Source organism: Polypterus senegalus, chromosome 11, assembly GCF_016835505.1.
Source record: "Polypterus senegalus isolate Bchr_013 chromosome 11, ASM1683550v1, whole genome shotgun sequence".
Lineage (NCBI taxonomy): Eukaryota > Metazoa > Chordata > Cladistia > Polypteriformes > Polypteridae > Polypterus > Polypterus senegalus.
In genome coordinates, this window is record NC_053164.1 from 76498914 (window position 1) to 76514286 (window position 15373).

Here is a 15373-nt window from a genome sequence, read left to right on the forward strand (position 1 = left end):
TTGAAACCACTCTTCTTGAGAATTGGTATGGGTTGAAATGGAACGGTTTGGGAATAAATAAAAAAGTAAACTGATATGCAGTGTAAAAAAATAACAAATGTTCTTGTAGTATCTTATTCAATCAACTTTTAAAAGGCATTGGGGTCTCAACTTCAGTGTTTTGAGTCGGTATTTCAGATTTCTCTTTTAGATTTGCTACTTTTCAACTCCTACCTGAGTCCTCAATGGCAGCTTTCAGAATTTAGCTATTACAGTTCTGTTGATGAACTTTATCAATGTGTGAGAATTTTGAAGATGTGATCACGCGCCATTCTTAGTTTCTCTTCTCTGCAGTTTCTGGTGTTGCTGCTCTTCTTTCTTGTAGCGTGTTAACCAGAAGAGCACCTGACGTGGCAACCTCATGAGTGTATTGAAGAGTTTGAAAGATCTTGGCCTGGAATCACAGGGGTATGAGGTGGCAGTAGTGCCACTTTGTAACCATTTTGCCCAGGACACATTTTAATGTTAATGAACTGCAACAAATAATACTTCATTACAATAAGGCGTGACTCACTCATGAGTATAAATACGTTTAACATTTTGCAGGATTCTAACTTGTACTGCCCCACTATATCTAACCGATAGGACCTCAAGTGTTTGTTAAGGTCAAATTAACTATTTACAGCTAGTCATGTCACCTTTACAGTTAGCCCATCACTAAAAAGTTGATGCATGGAAGCTCTCAGACTTTTTCAGCACTCAGTAAATTGATTAATACGCTAGACCAGAATTCATCTCAACTCTTAACTCATGTTCTCAAATGCCTCTCTTGGTTTGGGAATGTCAAACTCGCGTGGTGGTCCCCATATTTAAAGAAGGTGACCAGAGGGTGTGTTACAGCTACAGAGGGATCCCACTCCTAAGCCTCCCAGGTAAGGTATATACAAGGATGCAGGAGGGAAGACTCTGTCTGATGGTCAAGCCAGGAGGACCAATGTCGATTCCATCCTAACTATGGAACAGTAGACCAGCTCTTCTCCCTGGCGCACTTGCTGGAGGGTACATGGAAGTATGATAACCTAGTCTACATGTGTTTCATCGATTTGGAAGAAACAAACGACTTTGTCCTTTGGCAGGCGTTTACCAGAAATCACCACTGCAGAATATTTCAAAATGTGACCACTGTGGCTGAATAAACAGTTTTACTGTGTAACAAAGGCGCTATATAGGCGCCTGACCCGACACAGATAGACAAGGAGGCACGTATAAAAACACAAAGACTTTTATTGTTTCTTCAGCTATGGGACACGTCTTCCCTGTGCCACACAGTCCAAACACAGTCCCAAAGCACAATAAACACTACCAACAATCCTTCTTCTCTTCCACCACTCCTCCTCAAGCTTAGTCCTCCTCCTCCTCCTGACTCTGGCTCCTCGAGTGGTGGTGGCTGGCCCTTTTTATAACCCATCCGGAAGTGTTCCAGGTGCTTGACCACCTGGTCCTAATTGCACCTCCGGGTGGGGCTGAAGATTCGTCCAGCCAGGCTGCTGAGTCCATGCAGTTCCCCCTAGCGGCCATCCAAGCCCCCAACCAGGCTGTGGAGGACTCCATCTCCCATGGAGCCCTGCGGGTGGTTGGGGAATCACCGTCAGCCATGGAGGCTGCCACCAAGCGTCCCGGGGGAGGTACTGGAGTGCCCATGGTGGGTCCCCCGGAACATAAGCAGCAGGGGCATCCCTGCTGGGCATGGGACCCGGCTGTCCTTCACAACTGGTAAAATGCTAAGTGTCCGATTCCATCCTGGGAGTGTTCTGCACCCTTTATAGCACCCTAACCCATCTGGCAGCTCCCATAAGGTGCCCTTAACTTGAGTTCTCAACTCTTGAATTTAAATAGTTTTAGAGAAAACGCTGCCACCTTCTTTAGCTCATGCAATTCATAGTTTTCAATTATTTTGAAACCTGGGAGGGTGTTTGTGAAGACACAGTTTGATTTTCTATACAGTCTCAGCATCACAGAGGAGCATGCAGGAGGGAGAAGGAGTGCAATAAATATAAGAGACCCCGTACTGGGCTCCGTTCAGCCAATTCTTATTGCTCATTTAGGTTTAACATATTAGGAGGGAAGCGATCCTAATAATTCAACCAGGCAGTGTTGTTATCTTTTGCCATTTAGCGGTGTCTTTATAAAAAAATAAATAAATAAATAAATATATTCCCTGTAAGGCGGCTTTGAGCTGAATTAGTGTGGCTCTGCAGAATTTGCCCTAAGGCAGCTGAAAATCTCCATTGATCATGTTCCAGGCCCAGGCAAATGATCTGCCACTGGGCTTCCCAGCGGGGTTTGCGTGTGTTAGGGCTGCAGCGTAACTCCCTTTCAGCTGCTAATATAATCACTCTCCCTGGGATCTGGCGATTGTGCTCAGCATCTGAAGTCTAATGTGCACTGTCGCTTTACAGAAAATGGGGTCAAGAAATGCGTATCCTCCTCAGCATCTCAGTTGCTTCAAAGCTTTGCAGCCACTTTTTATGTCACCCAGCACTTACACTATTCTACACACGCTGACTCCGTCCAGGCCAGAAACTTTGTTCTTGGCAGGTAAGGACAGCCATCACCATGGCAGCCCCCCACAGCCATACAGATTTTAGCCTTCGACACCAAGGTGAAAGAATCCTGTTTCTCTGTCATGTCGGCTGCTTCGGGGAGAACAGGTGATGTGGTTGAAATCTGACATTGGGAAAAAGACACAGCGTGCCAAGTGGGACAGATCTGCTGCTATGTGTCTGATTAACATGACAGGAGCAATATGCAGCAGGAGCTAGCAGGGAATTGGTATTTATTAACCATCACATGGTCCTGAGCTGTGGGATCATCACATCCTCAAAGCTTAAAGACCACCCCACCTTATCAATAAAAATTAACTCAATAAATAAAAAAGTAGAATTCAGTTAAGCCCTTAAGGAGACCTTCTGCTGTTTTGCAATTGTCATTTTTAACAATAAATGAAAAAAAAATGATGATTTTACTTAATTTTAAGTATGTATTTTAATGAATTCACCATTTTTATGGCAGTTTCACAGTGCATGTAGAGTTCCTTCAGGTGGGTGCAGTTGAAGCTCTTTAGATGTCACTTTCTCATATGCGATTACAGGCAGCTGAAGACACAGAAGACTAGAAGATACACAAGGAGGTGCAAAAATCAGAGCAGAGGTGTCTGGGCAGAGTGTGCAACATGGAGTTAAGGGGACAAATCTGCACAGGCTACTGGCCATGTCACCTCAAAGTCTTAGCTTGGCTGGTAACGGTAAGCAGACTTTCTCAATGGCTTCAATTTTACTAAAAACACTTTTTTTATTTTATTTTATTTATGGCCAGGGAAGTGCACAGGCACACCTCAGTGTTAGATTACTGCCAGACATTATCCCCTGGCTTGTATTTATTTTCTGTTGTGTTTGTTAACTTTTAATGAGCATTTTACATATTTGTGTGTTGTTCTTCTTGGTTCTGTTTATTGTTTACTAATTATGTACTGTCCATTTAAAACTGTTTATTATAATTTTTTCTCAGGCTCTTTACCACAGTGGTAGTGACAGTAACCAGATTTTCTCCACAGTCAACAAAACCTGCGAAACATTAACGTGTTTTGCAAAGCGCTTTATTTTCATTGCAAAGCTCACCCCTCTAAATAAAATTGGTGGATATTCTCAAGCAAAACACTAACCACACATCTCATTGAGGCAGAGAAAAAAAAACATAATAAGGTTTATAGCACAATTCCTGTTCCATACATTTAAAGTAATCCATCATAAGCAGCACTGACTAAACACACAGATGGTCCAACAAGATGCATATTCACTGAAACGAAATATTGGGCCATATACAGGTATACAAACCTGATTACGAGCAAGAAATCGAACATGTCTGACTGTATATATGTTGCAGGTAGGCTGCAATTTGGAAAAAAACAGGTTGGCCCTTTGCTTGAGAATCAGAGTTAAAATCATCTACTCTACCTGATCACCCCTGTATTAGATATTGTGCCACCTGTTTTCATCTACGTTGCACAAAATATTTTCCTTGGTAATGCAGCATGGGAAATACCTCTGGCACTGCCTGATCCAGCTCTGGCAATTGGATGTTATGATTGCCAGAGTCTGTTGTAGGGATGGTGGTCATAAGGCAGAAAGAAAAAAACTCATCAATAGAATTGAGGAACAGTGACTATGGAGGAATGATTTCGGTAATTCAATGGGCATGCAGGGATGAGCTCTAAACCACTTCATTACTGTAGACAAGTGATGGAATGGGACATTGTTTTTGGTGTCTACATTAGATAGATAGATAGATAGATAGATAGATAGATAGATAGATAGATAGATAGATAGATAGATAGATAGATAGATAGATAGATAGATAGATAGATAGATACTTTATTAATCTCAAGGGGAAATTCACATAATGCAGGCCATTGACCCTGGCATCCTGTCTCCCTTTGAACACCCAGCAGAAGTCTGTAAAGCTCATCAAGGAAAGAACAGAGCTGTACGGACCAACTGTGGGGACATATGCTTCAAGATCATTGTCTGAAATGCCTAAATAAAGAATAGTAGGGGAACCTCTTTTTCTTCGTATCTATATTGTTGCTCTGTGGCCTATTGTATTCCTCCCATGATTCCTGGTCTTGGCCACACTGAAACCAGCGTATTCCACAAAGACATCTGTATGGTACAGCACTTGCCTGCAGTTCCATGATCCTCTGTAATCGCAACAGACAGGACAAAATGGAACACATGACAAGGCCTGCACATGCTGATGTCTCAGCTTGTTCACCTGCTCCTGCTCACTGTTCCTATCAAAGGGCACATTGTAGATTTGTTTCATCGTGATGTTGTGGCCTTTTACGACCCAATCAATAGTGGATATACTGACAGTATCAATGTTGTCATATGGTTTCCAATTATAGCTGTCTGTATTTCCCTTACATGTATATCATTGTTCCTCAGCACCATCTGAACAATCTCTGTCTCTGTGCAACAGCAAAGATTTTGCCTAATCCAGCAGCAGCAGGACTCTTTCAGTTGTGTGAAGGCAGTCCACTTCCACAGATATCTATTTATAGTATACTGTATGTATACAGTACATACACACACATCAAGATCAAATGCCCTATGCATTGTAGAAATAGTGTAACATATATGTGCAAACACAGTATAGGGTGGTCCAGATCTAATTATGCAATTTTCATTACGCTAAGTTTATTACATAGAAAATCACCTGAAAAATCCCGGACCATCAAGAAGTGTGCGAACTGACGGTATGAAGAATCATCTTTGCGACGAACTGGAATTGTCCCTGCATAAATCAAAGTCATCCAGACAATCTGGATCTGCATAACTAGATCTGGACCACCCTGTACATGTTTGGGGGTCTTACGAACTTCCTCTCCGGAATGTCCAAATAACTGATGCCACACATGAGCGTGGAACATTTGGCTGCACCCTTAGACCAGCTCCACACTAAGAGAGGCCAGGATTTATCACATTGTCTACAACAGTTTCGCTGATTCCAACAGAGACCATTGTTCTGTCTTCGCCACCCCGCCATCCAACAGAGACTCCCGTTCCACTTTGTTGTCCCCATTCTCTCCGTCATAGGGATTGCGGTGGTCTGTCTTGTTCCATAGAGAAATGGATGTGTTTTCAGTTTGCTGTTACTTGGCAACAAATTTAGTGATCACCCAGGGCTTGTTTTACCTCAAAACCCTGCACTCTCAGTTGTCTAGATCACCTCATTTTTTTTTTCATCTTTTAGCCTTTTGACTGACCATTTTGTTGCCCACTCTTTCTTTCGGGGGCTCTGATTGTCTGTGGTTTTCATGCTCTCTGACTCTCATGCTTGATTGCAATGCACACTGTCTTCTGTCATATCATCCACAATGGCTGCTCATGCCATTAGCACTCAATTTTGTACATGAAGGTGAGCAATCTTTGTTTTAGAAGCTGGTGTTTCTTCACTTTATGATGTTACACTCCCTGGAAGTGAAACAGCAGCCTTTGGTTTTCATCAAAGTTCTTCCATCTCTTTGAGAAATAAAGGAAGACTCCCACCGCCCTGTGGATGAGACATCTTCAAACATTGTGTGATGTCAGACTGGCTACGTTCTACCAATAAACCCCCAAACCCCTGAAGGCCTTTGGGTTACTACACACATAATTAACAATCCCAGAGTAGTTTTTGTTACAGTCACACACAGTTCCAGAACATTCCAGTCCCTAAAAGCATATCTTAGTTGTTGGGATTAGGCAGCAGGCTCAGTAAACATGTCAGCATTAAGTAAATGAGGCATTAGTTTTTTTTCAATAACTAAAATAAAGTATTAGTAAATACACTGTACCAAAATGGGATCAATTTGGGGTTCTGCAAGTTCTGGCAAATTGTTAGACTTAAGTATCTCATTATTTAGAAAAAAAAAATCAAAATTACTGGTACAAAAACTGCTGAAAAAGGTAGATTGGCAGCAGACATATAACTGGAATACATTCTCAGATGGTCAGGCATGAGTGCCTCAGAAAATCAAGTTCAGTTCCCTCTGGAGCAAATTAGTCTTTTGGAATAACTGCTATCTGGAAATAAACCCCTTTGTGTGAAACTGGGACTGAAAAGCCTTCATTAGATTTGCTCCTTTCAATAACAGTCCACAGTAACTTGTGTATTGCTCTGGCTGCTTACTCAGTTCATGGAAGCTCTTTGCATGAGTACAGACCTAAATATCAAGCTTCTCAAGGACCAACATGTCACTAGATCTGATGAGTTCTTCTAAACAAAATCCCAAAAACCTTTGCAAAAAGCATCACAAGTGCAATGCTTCAACAACATTCAGCTAATGTAGAAAAGAGGAAACAATCTTTATAAACTTTATAAACAAAAATAATGCTCTAAAGCAAAAGAAGCTCTGAGGAGCACAAAATGCCCAGAAATAGAAATTCAATGGCAAACAAGTCCTAAGAAACACAAAGCTAAAGAATGAGGTCAAAAACAGAGTATAGAGGTCAAAAATCCAGTCTTATTTAGACAGTTCCTCCTGCACCAGACAGCACAATGGGCGCCAAGTGATTGCCATCGAGCTCGAGCAGCAGCAGCGACCTCATCCCATGCTAAGTTGACTGCACGAAGGTCACCCTCGCTTCCATTTCCCATGCACAGGCGTCCACAGCAAGGACAATTTTGGTAGGCATTCAGGGGGCATGAGGAGAATGTAGCCTGCAAACCAGAACCGGTGTTCAGTTACAGTATCCACTAAAGCAGGGGTGTCGAACTCCAGGCCTGGAGGGCCGCAGTGGCTGCAGGTTTTTATTTTAACCCTTTTCCTAATCAGTGACCACTTTTCACTGCTAATTAACTTATTTTTCGCTTCATTTTATTAGCTCTGTTTTTAAGGATTCAGTTCTCTCAATTGATTCTTTTCTTTATTAAATGACAGTCAAACAGACATGAGACATGAAACAAGCCAACAGATGACGAGCTAAATTGGGGCTGCAAACTCCAACCAATTTCACTCCAATCACTTTCTTAATGAGCAGCCCATTCTTGCTGTTAATTACACTCATTATTTAATTCCATGGCTTGTTGCTGCTCTCATTCTGCCACAGCACCGTCAAAATGTTTTGGTAACCTGAGAGGTTAGCCTTACTGAGACCTTCACCTTTCTTTATTTTCAGATATTCTGTGATGGGCACAGGTGAGCTGGTCATGTGGCGGCTTGTTTTGTTTCTTATTATTATTTGGCTGCTAATTAAGGAAAAAAGAAACAACAAAGGAGTCAAGTTAATTAAAATTAAGGCAAAAGAATTTAAGTAGCAGCAAAAACTAGTCACTAATGAAGATGATGGTTAGAATGAAATCCTGCAGCCACTGAGGCCCTCTAGGACTGGAGTTTGACACCCATGAACTAAAGGGTGAATGGCGAGCAAGGGCAAGAGGGCTTAAAATCCAGTAATACAACCAAAAACATTTTCAAATAATTTGTTTTCAAATAATATTGCATTAGTGCCATGATGTTTTCTGATTGGTACTGTTCAGGTCATCAAATGATTTCTTCAAAGTGTCCCATATATTTGTCTGTTTCTTTTTTGCCCGGTGCTGCGTTGACATCGTGCACCAGAAGATGTGAGCTTATTCAGTGCAGCAGGAGCATGCAGGAGGCCGGTTGATGTGTGCTAAAACGCACTTGACTTGGCGGCGATCAACGCACATGTACTATACAAGGCATGCACGGGGGCCACTGAGAAAAGAAGAGTGTTCTTTGCTCACCTTGCAGAGGAACTTTGTTGTCGCTTCTTATAAGAAAAGGGGATGGAAAACGAAAAAGAGGATGCAACATCAACAAGCCTCTGTTCTGAGACAGCCGTTTCCCCCAACTCCTTCAACGTAATAGTAACCACAGCACAGAGAGAAGTGTGTGCATTGCAACAGGTACACATGTCTTAACTTAGGAAGGACGGTCCTTGGGTGTGTGGGAACTGTTAACATTTGAATCTGATGATTACGTATAGCGCAGAACTGACTTCTCTGTACTATTCTTTCCTCTGCATGTCCTGGAGTACAAAAAAATTCCCCAAAATGTAGAGGCTGCATGGGCAAAATCGAAAAAAAAAAACGCAGTCACTGATTACAAGTGCAATAAGGCATGCGAATGAATACAAATAATATGAATATTGTTGCATCAGTGCCACGATGTTTTCCAAAATGTACTATACAGCTCATAAAATGAGTTATTCCAAAAATCATATATACCTATGTCTCTGTTTTTTTTTCAATAAAATTGAATAAAAAAAAATTAGATGGTGAAATACGAAGAAGGCAGTTTCACCCGTGTTTGTGTGTCAGCTTTTATCCCTCCAGATCAGAGAATTTCCAGTTCCATTGTCTCAAAACCACTCACATCTACAATTATTCCCAGTTTCAGATAAAAAGTAACAGTGTCAGATCTGGGGCAGGGGGTGGCTATTGTAATGTGATCGTGACTGAGAGAATAAAAGCGGAAATTAAAAAGCTGTTACAGACACGAATCAAACGTATGTTTTTATTGTATAATAATAACAATAAGAGCAGCTCACTACTCAAAATGGTAAATTTGCCAGGGAGCTGCTTTCAAACTCACGACCTCTGGATTATAAGTCGGCAGTTCTAACCGCTGCACCACAGAAGCTGTCGTATTGTCTGTGTACCTTTTGTGAAAGTGTTTATTTGATATTTGGCCATCAGCCTTCACACATTATACAGCTCACGTCTACATTTTGTCATTCATTACTAAAACGTGAAAAACGTTTCTGTTTTAACAAAGTGTTTACATAGATTGCTGTAGACACAAAACACACATCAAATTATTTCCCCTTACAATTCTGGGTAGCTCACTCCCAGATAATCAATCAAGGCAGATGCTGGGAGAACTTCTTGCCCGTTCTGAGGCGGTGAGGGTATAGTATAGCAGGCTGCTTGGGCTTATCGACGCATTTAGAAGACAAAAGATGCTGACGGAGAGGTGCGAAGGGATTTAAGGTGGGTCGGATTTATGAGTTTTTTCGTTGGCTCTGGTAATTCTAGTGTTAAGAATCTTGTTGGTTTCCCAACGCAGCATTTCCTGGCTGAAACATAAAACAAAAGGCTGGTGTTTCCAACAATACAATTTTTCCTATTAGCTTAATATATAAAGTAAAACTACATGCCAAACAATACATAAAAAATCATTAATCATATACTTTAAGGACTAAGAGTAATAAAATTAGCCAGGAGCTGAGAAGGAAGTCTAATTAGGGTTACTTCCACTTATGATTTAATGACTTGATCATGAAGTAGAAAAAGCAATAAATAAATCAGTCACCTTTAAAAAGATTCCAGGGTTAGTCTAATATGGGATCTGTGGAGTCACAGTAGCTGATGGTTTCTCTCCTAGCCCCAGTTAGAAGTCAGTAGTTGTTGATAGCAGAACATGATAGTGGAGTTCCTTTCTCCATGTCAAGACATTTTTAAAATGCAGATTTTTTTTTCTTTTTAAGGATACCATCCAAATGATTGTTGGTTAGGAGCATATAAGTATTTATTTTTCTTACACTTTTTGATTTTCATTTCTTCCCAAATATTAAAAAATAAATAGATGAACTTTAGGAACATAAACAAGTGTAAGTGGAACCAAGTTATAGCTGTGCTTGAAAGTTTGTGAACCCTTTAGAATTTTCTATATTTCTTCATAAATATGACCTAAAACATTATCAGATTTTCACTCAAGTCCTAAAAGTAAAGACAAACCAGTTAAACAAATGAGACAAAAATATTATACTTGGTCATTTATTTATTAAGGAAAATGATCGAATATTACATATTTGTGAGTGGCAAATGTTTGTGAACCTTTGCTTTCAGTATCTGGTGCGATTCCCCCTTTGCAGCAATAACTGCAACTAAACGTTTCAGGTAACTTTTACTCATTCCGACACACCGGCTTGGAGGAATTTTAGCCCATTCCTCCATACAGAACAGCTTCAACTCTGGGATGTTGGTGGGTTTCCTAACATTAACTGCTCGCTTCAGTCCACAACATTCGATTGGATTAAGGTCAGGACTTTAACTTGGCCATTCAAAAACATTAAATTTAGTCTTATTTAACCATTCTTTGGTAGAACGACTTGTGTGCTTAGGGTCGTTGTGACCCACCTTCTCTTGAGATTCAGTTCATGGACAGATGTCCTGACATTTTCCTTTAGAATTCTCTGATATAATTCAGAATTAATTGTTGCTCCAAACATAAAGCTTTTTATTTAAACCAAAAAGTGCTATTTTGGTCTTGTCCGTCCACAAAACATTCTTCCAATAGTCTTCTGGTTTGTCCACGTGATCTTTAGCAAACTGTAGATGAGCAGCAATTTTTTTTTTGGAGAGCAGTGGCTTTCTCCTTGCAACCCAGCCATGCACACCATTGTTGTTCAGTGTTCTCCTGATGGTGGATTCATGAACATGAACATTAGCCAATGTGAGAGAGGCCTTCAGTTGCTTAGAAGTTACCCTGGGATCCTTTGTGACCTCGCTGACTATTACACACCTTGCTCTTGGAGTGATCTTTGTTGGTTGACCACTCCTGGGGAGGGTAACAATGGTCTTGAATTTCCTCCATTTGTACACAATCTGTCTGACTGTGGATTGGTGGAGTCCAAACTCTTTAGAGATGGTTTTGTAACCTTTTCCAGCCTGAAGAACATCAACAACTCTTTTTCTGAGGTCCTCAGAAATCTCTTTTGTTCGTGCCATGATACACTTCCACAAACGTGTTGTGAAGAGCAGACTTTGATAGATCCCTGTTCTTTAAATAAAACAGGGTGCCCACTCACACCTGATTGTCATCCCATTGATTGAAAACACCCGACTCGAATTTCACCTTCAAACTAACTGCTAATCCTAGAGGTTCACATACTTTTGCCACTCACAAATATGTAATATTTGATCATTTTCCTTAATAAATAAATGACCAAGTATAATATTATTGTCTCATTTGTTTAACTGATTTCTCTTTATCTACTATTAGGACTTAGGGTTCGTTTCCTGGGTCCTCCCTGCGTGGAGTTTGCATGTTCTCCCCGTGTCTGCGCTCCGGTTTCCTCCCACAGTCCAAAGACATGCAGGTTAGGTGGATTGGCAATTCTAAATTGGCCCTAGTGTATGCTGCGGTGGGTCGGCACCCTGCCCAGGATTGGCTGGGATTGGCTCCAGCAGACCCCTGTGACCCTGTGTTGGAAAATGGATGGATGGATGGAGTAACAATGGAGCTTTCTGTCCACAAACTCAGAGACCAGGAGGTGTACGGATATTCCTGTTATCACCTTGACCCCGAATGACAGGATAACCACAGATCTGCCTCAGCAATGCCACAACAGTAGTGCACAAAATGATGGCATCCATGACAAAAACAAAATGGTGTTGCATTAAAGATGTTGAGATATTTAGTGACATTAAATAAACATATTTTCATTACAAGGAAATTCGGCAACCTTCAAAACCCTTAAATGAACCAAAACGTCAAGGAAAAAAATTAAAACAAATCTGCAAAAATGTACTGTATAATGACAAACAAGCAAGTTAATGAAAAAGGAGCACAAAACTGTTCCTGCAATAACTGGCTTCTAATTAAGAAAACTTGCAGACACTGCGGCCCCCCCAGGACTGAGCACTAATCCACGGCTAGCATTTTTATCCACCTGAATGACTCCTTTGAGTCCCCCCTTAACAATTTCAGTGTGCACATGGCCCCCCCAGCTGCTGTGGATGTTTCATAAAGCACAAGTCTGTCAAATATCCATTCAGACCACCCAGATCTTCCTCCAATAGAGGCAACAAGCAGCACCCTCTTTAATTCAGTAGATCCGAGGTGCACTATGGTGCTTTTTTTCTACCTCTGGTTTTCACTGCACAGTTTGAGTAATTTACTTTTATTGAGGCCATTTTTCAATTTCTTTCAGCACTAACAAGCTGGCCAGATGCAAGAAGGACTCCGAGGGTGTGATGTCCTCCCTCTTGCCCTTTTGCTCCCCTCATGTCTTCATCCTTCTTCCTCCCCCTTTCCTCTTAATTCTTGAGATTTGCTGAGTTTTCACAGCTTTCATTTGGTACTAAAAGAAAGTCTGTTTAATGATAATGATGTGCTCAAGTTGCTGCTCATTATGGGATAGTGTACCAAGTTCTTCGTCACTTTGAAAACAATCAAAAGAAAAACAAGAATCCTATTTAATAATTAATAGTTAAAAAAAAAACTGTCAGGTCTAATGTGCAGAAAATAATTAGCGCCTCTGCTCTTTTCCCATATCAGTCCACTAATGGTGCCATACAGTAAGTAGCTTGTGATGAAGCTTACAGGCAAAGGTGCTATAGAAAAGTTCCCCATTATAGTTATTAAAGTGAAAACTGCACTTAGTGCCTTCAGCATTTTCTTTAATTATTTTTCTTTCCTAACAGTGGCAGGTGCAGCTGGGCTGCCTCCCAACATGCCCTTCTTGTGTCTATGTGGGTTTTCTTGCCTCATCCCAAAGATGTGACTCAGTGACTCTTATTTTGAGGAGGTGTGCCTTTCTGGAACACTTTTTCCCATTTTCTTAACTTATTTGAATTAATTTTTGGACATTTTATTTTTAAAAGCTGGCAGAGTCGGAGAAGCAGATTCGATGGCAACTGGGAGTTGGGCTTTACTTTAAAAGGATGAGAAAAAATAGGGTCCAGAAACAGACAAACAGTCAAAAACCTTGAAGTCGAGAATCAAGGCAAAAGAAAAAAAAATGAAAAGTGAAATCCAAATGATCAGAGGAACAGAAGCAAAACCAAAAAATCCAAACCCCGAAATCTTCTGACAACAGAAGGAAATGTGACAAAGACTGGAGAAGTTTGAGTTTTTCAATCCAAACATAGAGGCAGAGGGAACTGGGCCACCATCTTAAGTAGGGATGACTCAATGAAATCATAAGAGCAAACATCTCTGGATCACACGGACAATAACACGGAGGCAGCCATGATCCTGAACACAACACAGTGCCAGCAGTGTGGCAAACACCTTCAAAGATGGCACTGAAATGATGTTACCATTAAAGTGGGATAATATTTGTAAACTCCTCACAAATAAACAGTACAAATTAAGAAAGCACCCAAAAGACTTCCACAATAACAAAACCCAAAGTCACAACATCAACATGCTTGATAGTGGCCATTTTGTGATCTGATTATTATAAAAGATAGCAGCACCCTCAGAAGGTTGTTCAAACACACTACCACTAGCTGGGGAAACATTAGAAAGATGAACTTTGGTTTTCTTGATGGCTGCTTTTGATTTGGATAGTACCTGCTGTGAAGGAAGCAAATGAAACAGTATAAACTTTTGGGGTTTCCGCCCGGTTTACTGCAACAAAAAACGAGTAATGTCTCCACAGTACAACAAATGGTCACAACGGACAAAGTAACAATCAACTGGGGAACATTTATACAGGGGGACAGGAAATTGAACAGAAATGATGAAATGGATGACGGAAGATAGACGTCATCATCTCGTAACCAGAGTGCAGACGGGGACCCGGAAGTATGGCGTCTTTTATTTACATCGTGCTTTATTACGGCGGGAAGTCCTTGTTCTGGCTGATGAGATAAAAAGAGAAAGGTTAGTGCGCCACCGCTGTCCCTCGGCATGGGTTGTTGCGATGAGTTCTGAGTCTTTAAACTGCTCTCCATGCGCTTGTGCGCGACACTGCTTAGACCCTTTTCTGAGAAATGACTTTTCTTTTGGATTGCCCTCAGAAAGTTCAACATTTTCTCGGTCAAAAAATAGAAAAAACTTAAAGGGTCCTTGGAATCGCCTCATTCCAAATGACCTTCACAACCGTGCCCTGCAATCAAATGAGGCCACATTCAGGGTTGGTTCCTACCGTTTGTCCAGTTAATCGATTAGAAAACTCTGCAAAATTGTGCAGAATTGTACTAAAGGAACCTAAGAATTATCAGAAGTTTTAAACTCAAATGCATCTTCTTTGAGACTGAGGGAGGATTGAAAATTATTTCTAAATAAAGTGTAAATGGTGTATTCCTGTCCCACAAAGCCCTCTGACCTGTCACTAACTCATGTTTCTCACCCTGCTTAGATTGCAATACAACCTTGGAAACAACAGCCAACATGTCTGGAGACTGATGTCCTCAACAAAGTCACACTGAGGTAAGGTTGTTAGGTCTATTCACTTATAATGGAGCTGCACTGTAGCGATATTTTACACGTCGATTAGCATACGCGAGTAAGAATATCACTTCACTCTGTACATGTGACGATCTTCACATGAATCTGTTTACTGTACATGAAATACTGTATGTAAACAGAACATACTATAAACGTCTGTAAAACTATTTAAACCACAAATCACAGTGGCGTCGTAACAACTCACTGGATTCTAATCAACTTCTCCATTCATTTCACTTTCCTTAATTAAATTCATCTTGCATGTATGAAGTTTCTGCAAAGTAACATTTAAACACTTAATGGACGGCACCTGCATATTCACTGGTTGGCTCAGCTGTTTGTCGGTTATCATCCACTTCACTCTTAGGTGGAAACTAAGAGTTAAAAAAAAGTTATTGTACAAAGCTTCATGGACAGACATCTGGGTCACCCAGTAAACATGTAAGTGCTGTCCAATCAGGGCTCAAGTATTCTGGTAAATTGAAAAACCCCACTAGGCCATCTTAATTGATGAGTGAAATTGCAGGCAGATGGCCAAAATACACAACAAAACATAGAAGGGACACAAAAACAGACACCTGAGGAACTCAAAGAACTGAATCATCAGTTGTGTTCAGACGCCAGCCTGCCCCAAACGTTGTGTGA